This window comes from Camellia sinensis, chromosome 4 (assembly GCF_055761805.1).
Source record: "Camellia sinensis isolate YWXY chromosome 4, ASM5576180v1, whole genome shotgun sequence".
Classification (NCBI taxonomy): domain Eukaryota; kingdom Viridiplantae; phylum Streptophyta; class Magnoliopsida; order Ericales; family Theaceae; genus Camellia; species Camellia sinensis.
In genome coordinates this window covers 150,009,197-150,023,107 of record NC_138964.1, presented here as the reverse complement: position 1 = coordinate 150,023,107, position 13,911 = coordinate 150,009,197, and the positions used below count along the sequence as shown (strand labels likewise).

At 38.4% G+C, this 13,911-nt stretch overlaps 1 long non-coding RNA gene across 1 annotated transcript; it reads right to left on the bottom strand.

Annotated features, from left to right (window-relative positions):
• Nucleotides 1-3,054: 3,054 nt before the first annotated feature.
• On the bottom strand, nt 3,055-4,855 carry LOC145823468 (uncharacterized). The gene is made up of 2 exons (XR_014365752.1): nt 4,318-4,855; nt 3,055-3,983 (listed from the first exon to the last, which is right to left on the bottom strand). It is a non-coding gene; the product is annotated as an uncharacterized LOC145823468 (long non-coding RNA).
• Nucleotides 4,856-13,911: the final 9,056 nt, after the last annotated feature.

Below are 13,911 nucleotides of genomic sequence, written 5' to 3'. Positions count from 1 at the left end.
TAAAAATATAAAAGTTAGTTAGTTGATAATACCATTGCACATCTGTTACTTAAACAGTTTATTAATAAAATATAATACCATCAGGTATATTTATAATTTACCTAACTTGTAACTATTGTTAAACAAAGTTTGAAATGTAAAATATGTAACCATAATATAATAAGGTGAACATCTATTAATGCCATCAAAATTACAACTACTGTGAAGAAAAGAAATAATTCTTTAAAGTTGACACGTTTAACGGTAATTTGTTCATTATTTGACAGATGTTAATATAATTTATCTTAAAATCAAATATACAAGCTGACTTCAACTCTTTTTGAATAAATTATTTTGGCCTCATCATGGTTTTTTTGTAAGCTTTAAAAAATTTGGTAAAAAATGGAAATTGTCACCTTGAATGGCCGGTACCACTGCTGTGACCGTAAATGTGGATGGCCCCCTTGTTGTACTTGTTCGGGCGTAAGACTCCTACTATGAACCGATGTAAACGGTATCCTAACTTGCATTACCTCATGAAAATTGCGTGACAATGTCTCCTTTGAGTGTTGGAACCGTTCTTGCAAATGTTTCCAAGATAGACCCTGCAACGCGCAAATAAAAATGGCTACCTTCTCTTCCAGCGAAACGCCATGCTCCCGCTCCGGCAACGTCAATCCGAAACTATAAGGCGCATCACATAACAACAAGAACACTGGTTGTGACATATTGACATTATCTTCAAACCGGCCCTGGTGGCCGTTAAATAACTCAAACATCCATAAATGTCCCGAAAGTATTGACGTATTTCGAGGGACTCTGTAATAATTGTTGTAATAATATCTTGCCACACTGTTATAGGCTTCTACCAAGTTCTGATCAGTTTCGACCAACATTTCCCTCGCAATTTCATCGATAACTTCCTAGGTGGCAACGGAAAGTGCAACGTGGTGACTCGGGCCTGCGTCATTTGCCATTTGTTTTTTGAGTTTGGCGAAAAATGTGAACAACTTCAAAAACTTCCAAGCAAATAAAATAATTCAAGTTGATGGCGAGAGAGGGACAGACAGATGACCACATTGTGAACTCTTGAAGGCAAAAAATAGGCAAAAGGGGAAGAAATAAATAGCCAAGGTTGTGGGGGTCATGTTTACACAAATGCGTAGCTTTTTATGTAGGTCCATGACATTGTTCAAATATGTGCCATTACGTTTGATTTACTTTTTTGTGGGAACCAAAAAACATTTTAATAATGTCCACAAAATAATATTTTGTGCAGCCATGCTAATAAACTGAATAGCTTGCCTAATTAAGAAAAACCTATTTTTCATATTAATTTTTGCCATGATAATAGACTGGACATTTTAATAATGTAAAAAAACAGAAGTATCCATCACATACAGGGTACGCACATATTTACTGAAAATGTAATTTTTACACGTTCATATTCCCATGAGCACAACAGTGTTCACGTGAACTAAAAAGACAACCTGCCATGAAAAAAAAAGGGGTACATCCATTACCAAAAAATAAAGGACAACCTGCCATGAAAAACCTATGGTCTACAATTGGAATTGGGATCCTCTCCATCAATCCTCTCCTTCACTCCCTTCTTGCAGGGCCTTCGGGCCCACTTTGAGGCCCAATTTTGATAATCTGAACCTGTCATATTTCAAGATTTATTCAGTATATCATACCTGTAAAAATTCAAGTTGATCGGATATCAGAAAGCATGTGTTCGGAAAACTATTTATTAAAAAATAGTTTCTAGTTCGTTTTTTCTAAACACATACTTTCTGATATCCGACCAACTTGATTATTTACAGGTATGATATACTGAATAAACCTTCAAATATGAACGATTCGGATTATCAAAACTGGGCCTCAAAGTGGGCCTGAAGTCCCTGCAAGGAGGGAGTGAATGAGAGAATTGATGTAGAGGATCCTTACTCCTACAATTGTAGCATCTGTCCACAAATGGACAATATTGAAGGAAGTCCACAACAATCTTTGGGTAAATCTTTAGGTACAATTTTAGCACCAGTCCATCTGCCTACGCATTACCTCTTTCAGTTCCATTATTGTCCGAAAATGTATGTATATTTTTTACGCTTTACATCCATTATTATCATCTTTTTTACATTATTCTTTAAATTTGTGAACACACCAAATACACTTTAAAAATATAATATTTGTCAATTTTTCTACAAAAAAATTAACTAATACTAAACATATCACCTTTTTTTTTTCTTACTTTGCTTTATTTTCTTTATTTTTTTTCTTTGCTTTACTTTTTTTAAATATAATTTCTTATTTTTTTTATTAGGAATTGTTGATTTTTATATAAAACAAAAGTTTATAAAATGAACTTATAAATCACACAGATGAAATATGATTTATAAAATATTAAAAAATTGAGATGTAATCTAACCAAATTTTAAAAGATTTCAGTGTAATTTATATCAACCCCATGACAAGCACAACAACTTTAACACACAGCTGCATTCCCTTGTCCTTGGTAGCTGGGTGGGTGGGTGAGACTTTTTTAAAGCATTTATATACTCTCATTACTTTCTTTCTCCTCTCCCTGTTCTCATTGGACCCTTGACCGTGACATTATTCTAAATTGGAGCGGATTTTGTAAAAAATATCGGTATTGTTACATATAATAACTAACCTATCACCGTGTTACACAAAAATCAGACATCTCCGAAACACAGCATCACATATTGGACAGCTGAAAGTTACAAAACTTGACGAGTTCACAAAACAAGTGTTCTTGTCAAATTCCACTGCAAAAATCATATCAAAATGTAGACAGAATATGGATCTGCAGGTTAATCTGAGAGCACCATCGCAAAATTTCCCCAATGCTGTGTTGTTAATCTGTAAAGTCCTGTAAGATCAATAGTCTTGACAGTTGGGGCAAATGACATCTCTTAAACATGAAGTTAGAATCCTCATTTATAGCTCTACATAGCCATGTTCTTTCAGCTGCTCTGCTCATGAATGTGTATTCAATACAATTTACACTTCAAACCATAACTGCAAACCAACTCATGCATAGACCACAGATACGAACAGAAAACGTCCAACATATTTATAAATAACATGCCTGTTGCATACAAAGTAAAATAACGTCCAACACATCACACACCGATTCCGTAATTTTAAAAAAGATCCAACAGCCACTGTCAAACATAGGGGAAATAATAAACATAAAAAAAACATAGGAGGTAGCAACAATAAAGAAAACTCCATCAGGATATTAATGAAACATGAGCCCTTTCTGGTGACTGAGGCCGTCAAAACCAAGGGTCGTGAGTTGGCGCTGATGGGCCACCCATATTCTGGCACTTCTTGATTCGCAGCCAAGTAATGACGTCTGCGTTCGTCGGAAGCTGCAACAGTATTGCCTGATTTGCCGGATTGTCCATTAGCGACATACCGTAAAGGATTAGTGGGTCTTGCCGGTCCAAGCCTTCTAGGGAGTACAACCTTACCATACACTTGCGAATGCAGTCTGAGGCCGAATCTCCATATTCATGATGCATGCGGACTTCTCGTTGTTGTAATTTAACTGAAGACGCAAGGTTTTCCATGCTACTCACCAAGAGCAATGCTCCGACACTCTGCCCTTTTTTCCGCTGCGAGTGTGTTGTACGACAGAGTTTGCGTTTGCTCCGGCCACTCATAGGTGTGTCATTAGCGTGAATTGCCGATGCCACAGCATGTACACTGACCGGGATGTCCTCATCTTGCGCAGAACTGTGGTGGACAGTTTGTCCACACTGTGCGGATGGCTGAAAAGGGGGCAAACCACTGCTGTCTTTGCAGTCATCTTCGTCTACCAGCAACAGATTGTCCTCCGTGGCCACAGGTTCGAACGTTGCCCCTGGTGTCCATGCGAATTTCCTGGTTGCAGTTGCACCTTCGTACACCTTTCGCATCAGCTCCATATGCTCCAATGGTTTCGTTTTGAACTTCAATACATTCTTGTCAATCTGGGGAAAACCAAAACACGCAAACATAATGAAGTGAATCACGGAAGGATGAGAAACATAACAGCAGCCATGGAAGAGATGTTTATGTTACAGGTTACCAGATTGCATGAATATTCAGCAAGTGGTTACCACATTCCAGCAAATATTCAGCAATATGTGCAACTCTTAGATAAAATTAGGGAACATACAATATGTGCATGAATATTCCAGCAAATATTCAGCAATATGTGCATGAATATTCAGCAAGTTGTTACCACATTCCAACAATATATTCAGCAATATGTGCAACTATTCAGCAACATATATCCATTCAATATGAACATACAGCAATTACCTGTATGTAATTCATTCAGAAAAGCAAATGAAGTAAATTAAAGTTGATGGAGACCAATTAAACTTTTCAGATTTTGTTTTAGATCTTGAAGAAATACAGCACAGCTGCCAATAGACGTCAACCTAACCTAACACCCAGTCTCCTCCACAGCATCATTTGTCTTCTTCCAACTCTTTGGTTTGCCCACATCCCAAGACTCTCCCTTTCCTAATCCCATATTTCACAAACCCTGTCATCAAACCCAGAAATCATCAAAGGTGTCCACAACCCAACTCACAGAAATTTTTATAACTCTCCCACAGCTACATAATCTCAATATTTATATAGAGGAAATGATGTAAGCAAAAATACTTTCTTCAACAAAATGACAATGGTGGAACCTACGTTCTCGTATGCAGAAAAGGAAAATAGTTTTCATTTTTGTATTTCTTTCATTTCCTATCAATTAAACGCAGCCAAGAGCCTTATAAAAAAGAAGACATGTACACAATTTTGGAAAGCTAGAGGTGGCACCAATAAGGGAAATACAAATTGAAAGTTAAGATTGTTTGAAGAACTTTTATAAATCTGTATTGTAACATATGAATAATTTTCACGTTGGATGTTGCAAAGAAGAATATGAAATTGTTACTTTTTCATAATGGGCCCACCAGTCGTCGGATGCTTGTATCAAACCAGTTGCTTCATTGTAACTTATGTCGGTTGGCCCATGCCTGCTGTCCATCAGACGTGACCACGACTGCCAATCCTTTTTCAGTGACGCGTACTTGTTTTGCAGTTGCTTCACCTCATGGACCTTATGTGTACGCTCCTCGAAGGCCTTGGCGATAGCCCTGTATCTGTGCATTGTCATTGTATGGAAGCTACCCTTAAAACCTGAGTCCGACTCTTTGATAACAAGTTGCAAGAACATGCGCACCGTGTCGGAGTCCCAATTTGCTTTGTGAGCTAGTCTGGACTGTGGTTGAGACTGTTTACCACCACGCTTACGCAAATGTCTCGAAGGTGTGGATGGCGATTGTGAGTGCTCCATTGCAGTACTACAATGCAACATTAATTGTGAAAATGTAAAAAAGCAACATTGTCACATATCGAAAATGGTAAATAACAATATGTACTTAAGAAATTCCCATCCATCGCCTTCTAGTTAAAACAATTGAATCAGCAAAAAATTCCGTATCTGGATTTCATAGTTTCATGTTCATTCTTGATGCGGTTCTTCTTGTTCATGCCTTCTATATTGTTGGATTACTTCTCTGAAAAAGGATTTTCATATATAAACATGCATAGATATATATTCACTGCAGTGATACATCAAATGTAGCCTCTGTAGCATGGTCCCAGTTAGGTAGTTCAATAGTATGGAGTTCTGCCCATTAAAATTGATTAAACAGAATCTGATCACCCAACATACTTGTTCTGTATTTGTACATATTTTTGAATCATTCGATATTGGAGCTCTACTACTATAGTGTCTGGTATTTATGCAACTTGCCTGTGAGAAAATATAGATGCATCATGAATATCCATGCATTCATTTGTCCATTCCAAACCAACTCATCCTTGTGGCTTCCATTTAGAAGAAGTTGCTATCTACCATTACCAAAAGCTGTCAATTGTTTAATCCTGAATCTGAAATGCTATTCACCTGGAAGATCTTTTAAGCTTTGATCTGTTTATTAAATTGTACTGAATATAACTCTGTATGAAATGCAAAATCTATTATCTTTAGAGCATGAACTTAAATTTTGTCTCGAAATTGGTTTCAGAGAATTGCTTGTCATGTGCTTATTACTCGAGATAATTGGATAAGGAAAAATAGTTGTTTCTCCTGTTACTATGATCATTCATGTTTTAAGCAATGTGCACAGTTGTTTCTCCTTTTATGAAATCCACATAAGGTCTCATTCATAAAAATTATTGTCATACACAACACGATGCTGGAAACACTAATCTCCATTTTGTTTTGTAGATGTTAGAAGAAGCAAAAAAGAAACAAACCTAACAAGTTGTAAGACACATCAAGTGAGAAATTAAAATATCAGAAAAGATCAGAACGAAACATATAATAAACCCTTCTACTAAAAAAAAGAAGACATATAACAAATCCTACGAAAGAGTGTATTATGGAATTTCTTAATAATAACACGAGATGAATTATATAACATTACTCCATTTCTTTAACAAATCAAGTTAGAGGATTTTGTTAATACCATTCTTATGTTTTTTTTTTGTTTTGACCATATGAGATAATTTATAAATATGAGAAGAATTATATTATGAGTTGGACAACACTATCCATAAGCTGAACAAGTAACAGTTAACACCAATAATTTATACTCCACCTAGAACATCTATAAGGTGAACAACTAACACTTAAGACCAATAACAAATTCAATTCTAGTCCAGAAAAGGAAATTTTGAGCAACTAACAGTCTTACATGAGGGCGGAATTTTTCCACAATATGCTTTGGATGCTAGAAAAGTTTAACATCATTGAACAATTAAAGACCCAACAAACTCAAGCAACTATGAAATATTCAAACCGCAAAATTGTGAACATTACAATCATAAAGCCCAACATTACCAGGAGAAAAGAAACAAGAAAAAAATTGTCAAAATGTAAAATATTTTGTCAATGGGTATCTGAGAAAACAAAAGCTTTATAGAAGAAAAAATCCCTAATACTATCACACACCCAGAAGAAAAAATCTACAAATTTTTTGAAGGGCTGTGTGGGCCATCTTCACCGACCAAAAAGAGAGAGACCCATAAGGGTAAAACATCAAACCACGTATATTGTATGATAGAGGGGTTAGGTTATGGGGCAGCCATTAAAGACAAAAAGGAAAGTGGAGGAACAGAGGAGAGAGTGATGAAGAAGGTAAAGAAAAGAAAAGGTTGGAAAGTGGAAGTGTGAGAGTGGAGAGAGTACAGGGCGATTCAGGAAAAGTCATTGATTTTCTTCGCAACTACCAAATCGCCGAAAATGGGGAAATGCACAGATTTGGTTCATAGGCCCAAAATTAGTGGCGTGGAAGAGATGTTACCCTGTTCTTTGGAGGATACGGGCCAAAGTAGTGTAGATCTGGTCGGCGGTGGTGCAAATCTGGACGAGGGATGGTCCTTCCTGTCGGTTACAGTTTTCAGGTGATCGCGTCGAGGTCTGCCTTTGGCACGGCTGTGGCGGTGGTGCAAGGTGAAGGGTGTGACGGATCTCCGGCTGTGGGCGGTGTGTCTTCGACAGACTAGACTTGTTCAACCGACTGAGGGATTTGTGAGGTTGGAGAAGGAAAGGGGTTTTCTGATCGCGTATATTCTGCGATATATTCGACTCAGATGTAATTTCAAAAAGGAAGGACAGCAACGTAATTTTACCCTCTACAGAGTCAGACAGGGTTTTGCCGCCCAAACTTCCAAAATAAGGTAACTTTTTGGCTTTTTTGATAACTTTTTTGCTTTTTATCTTATCTAGTAGATGCCAAACCAGCCCTAAAATTTAATATTTTGATAGTAATCATATATGTTGGATTTTTTAAGGAATTTTTTATGTTTCTTTTTAATGTATTAAAGTTTTATTATGAGGGGATTTTGACCAAATTTCTCAAAAGGTTTGGGGGTTAGGAGAAGTTAATAAATTTTTTTTATACTTGTTCTTAATGTATTAAATTTTTATTATGAGAGGATTTTGACCAAAGAAAAATGTTTTGTGCCTCGAATTGGCGTCTCCCGAATGCCCCGAATTGTTGAAACGACGTCGTTTCAGCAATTCAAATTTTTTTTCTTCCTCCAGTCTGAAATGGGGTGAGGGTGAGGGAGAGAAAGAGAAAGAGAGGGAGAGGGAGAGGGAGAGAAAGAGAGAGAGGGGAAGCAGACCGCGTCGCCTCGGCCGCCGATGGCGTCGCCTCCGCCGATCGCCATGCCTCTGCCTCGCCTCCACCCCCCGCCTCTGCCTCCGCCTCTAGCCCCATTTTTTAGGCCCCCTCCAGTCCTTTCTCCTCCTCCTCCTTCTCATCCTCCTTCCTCCCCCGTCTTTTTCTTCCTTCTGTTGTCTTCTTCTTCATTCTGCTGAAAAAAAAAAAAAACAAAACAAAAGCAAAAACAACGTTGTTTTTGTTTTTAGGGGCATTCGGGGGAGCTCAAATTCGAGCTCCCAATCGCGGTTGTTTGACCAAATCCTTCAAAAGGTTTGGGAGTTGGGAGAAATTAATAAATGTTGAGATCCTTTTGCTTTTAAATTAGAAAATTAAAAAATTAATATTGAGATATTAAAACTTTTACAAAATTTATGAATTAAAAGCTGTCATTTTATATATAATGAATAATGTTATATGCACTAATTAGTGTACATATTAGTGTACCAATAGATGATGTGACATAATTTTAGAAGTTTTAAATATTTGTAATTTGTATAATAAATAAAATTATTAATAATATTATAACACTAGTTAGTACATTAATATGTATACTAATTAGTACATGTAGCACTACGGTATATAATATATTGATAGATGAGGCATGTAAATACATTTTTTAATAGGTTCCTTGTCACGCCCCCAAACCGCCCCTAGTAGTTTGGTGCCGTGATGGCCAGTAACCCGAGGTTACCGAAGGCCGTCTTACAAAAATCACACACAATCAGAGTATAAAATATGGGGCTTACAAGTGCGGAAGCAATATATATATATACATATACAAAATCTAAATAGTCCATGAGAGCCGTGCATAAGTCCAATGGAATGTCATACATCAAACATCTTTACAAGTCTTACAATTTAGGTACAGCAAGAATGAGATACAAAACACATCCTGACTAAAAGGCTTCTCAAGCCGACATATGCCAAAACAAACAAAGAACATAAGCCGAGAAGCATAATCTTCAAGACGATGCAAAACGCAAATCCAAAACATGTCGGCTATACGCCCAAAACACATCGGCAATCAAAACACATCGGCAATCACGTCTAGGCCTCAATGCCTTCTTGTTCATCACCTACATATATATATAGAGAGGGTGAGCTTGGATACTCAGTGAATGATATTAGAAATAAAGGTTTGCATGATTGATATCCAAGATTTCTTTCAAAACAATACAAAGTATACTTTACAATCAAGAAAAAGTCAAGTTCATTGCCGGCCTTTCAAGTTCTTTGGATGTTATTACATCTACTTAATACAAGAGGGTGATGACATTCCCAAAACAAGAGTGCAGTTGCATTATAGTCCCCTGCAACTAAGGACCTTCAAGACAAGCTGTGCTGCGAAAGTTTAGAGTTCTCTAGCACTAAGGACTGTCAAGACAAGCTGTGCTGCGAAAGTTTAGAGTCCTCTAGCACTAAGGACTGTCAAGACAAGCTGTGCTGCGAAAGTTTAGAGTCCTCTAGCACTAAGGACTGTCAAGACAAGCTGTGCTGCGAAAGTTTAGAGTCCTCTAGCACTAAGGACTGTCAAGACGAGTCATCAAAACAAGATAGCATTTGATATACAAAATAGGGATAGTCATTCATGCTAGATCAAGTACTTTTCAAAACAAGGCAAAACAAGATTTATCAAAACAAGTGTAACATAGCTTTATTAGAAATACCACTCACATCGTTTCTTCACACGTCGGGGTCGAGACAAGCCCAAGTCCTACAACACATGGCAAAGCCTATTGAATGCGCTTTCAAACGAGTCTCTCATGTACACAAATGTTTTCGGAAAACATGCTGGGCACCAACCAGGTCTAGGCCGAGGTTCCACACCTCCTTGCCGAGGTGTGTTCCCGAGGGCCACATGCAAGGAAAAGAGGTCGGGAAACTCTGGGTTTCCCTCTGCTGATAAACATGAAGAACATGAGTGTGAAAACATGAAAAATACGAATGTTTGATCATAATCTGCCATCACAAATCTGGGATTTTCGTGCTATGAGTTTGAAAACATGGACCTGGGTACCCGTACTTGAAATCCTTGCGGAAACAAACACAAAATCATGATTCTTTATGCAAGCTTTCGGATCAAACAAGACTTTTCTTGAAGAACACATGAATGTCATTTTCTCTTTCTAAAATCGAGCTTCAAAACGATGCATGGCTTACAAATCATTTTGAATCATGCAATGAAATAACATAAACATAAGGAACATCATGAGCAGATCAAGAATCTAACCTTAGAACGCGGATCTAACGGTTCGATCTCTAGGAATCAAGCTTGAAGATCTACTTCTCTCTCAAGAACTCTTCTCCCTCTTCTAGAGCTTCTCTCTCTCTACAAGGCAAGTTTATGATACCAAATGATAGTTTTCTATACCCGGTTCTGGGGTTAACCCTCTGCTGAGACACGTGGCGGCGACTGGTTGGGTTCATCCTGAAAAGGTGGCTGACAGGCCAGACAAAGCATGGTGGAAGGGTGTTCAACAAGCAAAGCGGTATGGGCTCTCTGACAGACTATGACATCGGCTAACAACAAGGCATATCTAACAAGCTACACGGAATGGCACTCCGGTAAGGGGGTGACATCGGCTAATCATAAGACTTTGGCAACTAAGGTGACAATGACCTCGGCTAGGAAGGACAACACTTGACTAAGCTGTGCCACATCTTGGCCTAGATGCGCCACACCTCGGCCTAGGTCATACCACTTCCAGGACGAGATCACTTGGGTGCAAGGTAACATCTCGGCTAATGTGGTCAAGGCAAGGACTGAGGTCAACAAGGGGTTTCAAGATACTAATACTAGACTAAGGATGACCTCGGCATTGGAATAACATCGGCTAGTATAACTCAAGCAAGGCGTAACCTAGGTTTCGCATTAAGGGAGAAACAAGACAAGCACACTACACTTAGACAAATCACAAGGCTTCAAATCAAGACATGGATCGCATTAGCTCAAGCGAAACAAATCACAACATACACATGCAAGCTAAACAAGTCATAATCTTACCGATGCTCATGAACATGATGAGGACATAAAGTGTGGGTTCCTACATTCCTTGCCCGAATAAAAAGAACTGGGGCCTAGCAAATACATTTTTCCAGTCAGTATGGGGTTTATAAACTTCTCTCTAGACTCTGAACCGAGTCCAAGGATTCATCCGACATTGGATCTGTAATTAATGAGTTTGGAAAAAAATATTAAATTAAATGCGCCCAGTGAGTACAATTTTTCCAATCACTAACATATATGGGTAACGAAGGGTTCATAGACAAAAGCATAAGGTTCAACAGTTCAAATAGTCATATTAGGCTTGAGGTTCAATGAATTTTCAAATCGCGTTTGTGGTCACGCCTCCTTTTACAAATTTGTGAGGATTTATTTGGTGTTGCTAGGCAACTATTTCGTACTATTTATTCAATCTGTGGATCGTAGAAGACAATGGAAAAATGAGTTGTGAATTAAAACTAAAATGAATAGAGAATTATATGACAATTATCAGTAATTTTTAGATACTTAAGTCTGAATTTATAATATTATTATTAGAATTGAAACAAGATATAATTTGTTGGTGATGTCAAATTTTAGAATTTTTTATGTAATTTCCTTATTCCAAATTTTCCAACCACTACGGGTTCATTAGAGATGGCAATTTGAACCCGGCTTGACGGGGACCCGACCCCTAACCCCGAATTAAGTGGTTATTCCCCGAAAAATATTTTCAACAGGTTGGGGATGATATTAAAAAATAAATCTCCGATGATATTCGGGCTGAGGACGGGAATACATATCTCAACCCCGACCCCGCCCCATTTGTCCCCCCGAAGTGTTATATATATACACTTTTTTATTCAATGTTCCTCTCTCTCTCTTTCATCATCATCTTTTATTATATAAATATATACTTTCATTCAATGTTCCAGTCTCTCTCGCTTTCATCATCTTTTATTATTATATACATACTTTTTTGATTCAATGTTCCTGTCTCTCTCTCCCTTTCATCACCATCTTTTATTCATTTCTATCTACTCTCTCTCTTCTCTCTATCTTCGTTAAATCTCTCTCAGACCTCAAACCAACGTTGATCTAAGCAGAGAATGAACAAACCATGGAGATAGAGTCCACCATCGCCTCTACCATTCGACGACGAGAGTCGATCGCAGCTCATCTCCTCTCCCTCCCTCACCGCTGCTCCACCACCGCCTCTACCATTCCACTACCGCCTCACCTTCGCAAATCTATCTCTCTCTTTCTCTTTCTCGCCATTTTAAATGGCAGATCTGAAGCCTTTTTTAAATATCAGATCAGATCTGGAGTTTTTGTTGTTGTTGAATATTAAATCTGTTGTTGTGGTTGAATATCAAATATGTTGTTGTTGTTGAATATCATATATGTTGTTGTTGTTTTGTTTAGTTTATTTTTTGGCTGGGGGATTTTCGGGGTCGGGGAAACCCAATCCCCGTTAGGGTGCGGGGGCGGGGGTGGGGGCTGTGATAGGTTCACCGTCGGGGATCGGGGCAGGGGACAGGGATGAGGGAATTTCCACCGTCGGGGATCGGGGACGGGGAGTGTGATCCCCGACCCCGCTCCGACCCGTTGCCATTCCTAGGGTTCATTGAGTTTTCCTTAGGGATGACAACTTAAACTCGGCCCGACGGGGACCCGACCCCCCGACCCCGACTAGAATGGTTTTTCTTCTAAAAATACCACCGTGGGGACGAGGATGGTATTCAAAATTAAATCCCCGATTAATTTCAGGCCGGGGACGGTGATAAGTTTCCCTTCCCCGGCCCGGCCCGGCCCCGCAATTTCCCCGAAACATCCCTGTATGTATATATACGTGTCTATGTTATATTATATCTATCTATATAATATTATTGTATGTGTTTTAGGCTTTCTGTTTAGGTTATATGATATTATATTATATTTATATATCTATCCCAGCTAGCTCTCTCTCTTGCTTCTTCTTCTCTCTCTCTCTTTCATCTCTTCACTCACTTATACCTCCCACTGCTCTAAAACTATCTCCTCTCTCTCATCTCGTCCCTGATCGCACCATCCATCCCCATCGTGATGTCTTCGACTTCGTCCTTTCTCTCAACCACCGGAGTTGCTCAACCACACGATCCAGATCCACCACCACCACTGGCCGTGAGAGCAGATCTGATCTGATCTGATCCGTGTGTGCAAAACCCAAATCCACCACCACCACCGCCCTACCTCATCTCTCTCTCTGTGATCTGATCTGTGTTTTTTTGTTTTTAAGTTGATGATGATGATGATGAAACATAATTAAAAAAAAATTACTGATTTAATTTTTCTTCATCAAACATAATTTTTTTTAATTTGCTTTCATTATACACATATTTGTTGTTCTTCATATTTGATTTGTTTCATTATACACAAATTTAATTTGTTTGCATTATACACATGTTTTCAAACATCATATTTAATCTGATTTACGCATATATGAAGAAGATGATGAACATTGTTGTTGTTGATGAATATATAAGATCTGCTGTTATTGAATATGGATGTTGTTTTTTTTTTTTTTTTTGGCTGGGGAATTTTCGAGGTCGGGGAAACCCGATCCCCGTTAGGGGACGAGGATGGGGGCGGTGATAGGCTCCCCGTCGGGGATCGGGGCCGGAGACGGAGAAATTTCTACCATCGGGGATCGGG